The following is an 829-nucleotide window of genomic DNA, read 5'->3' as shown; positions in this document are numbered from 1 at the left end:
CAGGTCTTATAATAACATCATAGTCGACACGCATGAAAGCTGCTTGCTGACAGCACTTTAGTGAAAATGCTCATTGCACCCAACAGTAGAGTGCAAGGAGAAAACATTTACTCATAAAAATCTGTGCACCGATTCTTGCAAGATTTGCAACTACACCTACAACTTAAATACAATTGAGGATAGATATGGTAACATGATACCATTGAAACAGTATGTCAACTGTCGCACCAAGAATGTGATCTACTGTATTGAATGTCCTTGTGGGATGAGATACGTGGGGATGACCACACGTATGCTGAAGGAGAGGATATTGGAGCACATGGGCACAATCAGGAATGCACAACAAGACATGCTGAAGATGAAACAATTGACTACTGTAGCCCGACATTTTCATCAAAAACATCACAACTCATATAAGGATATGAAGATTTTCGGGTTAGAAACCGTCAATTTAGGTATCAGAGGAGGAGACATTACCAAGGCACTCCTGAAGAAGGAGAGTTTTTGGACCTTCAAGTTGAACAGCACCGCACCTTATGGAATGAATGAACACATCAATTATAGTGTTTTTCTATAAAGTTTGGTTCAATAATTCTGGGTTAACTATTCTAAGTTTACACAAGGATATTGACTATGTAGAGGTAGTCATATCCATTTATTCATATATTTGATGTACAGTTTTTTCACTTATTATTTATCACGATCGATCACATTGCAATTTTTTATCCAATTTATTATTTATATGATTATCGCTCGTCAACACAATCCTCACATTCACAGACCTTTATTTTCACAGTCATACACTTTCTTTGGGAGACCTTTTGCACTA

This window comes from Taudactylus pleione, unplaced genomic scaffold (assembly GCF_031769625.1).
Source record: "Taudactylus pleione unplaced genomic scaffold, aTauple2 ptg001529l, whole genome shotgun sequence".
Lineage (NCBI taxonomy): Eukaryota > Metazoa > Chordata > Amphibia > Anura > Myobatrachidae > Taudactylus > Taudactylus pleione.
This window is presented reverse-complemented; position numbering follows the sequence as displayed.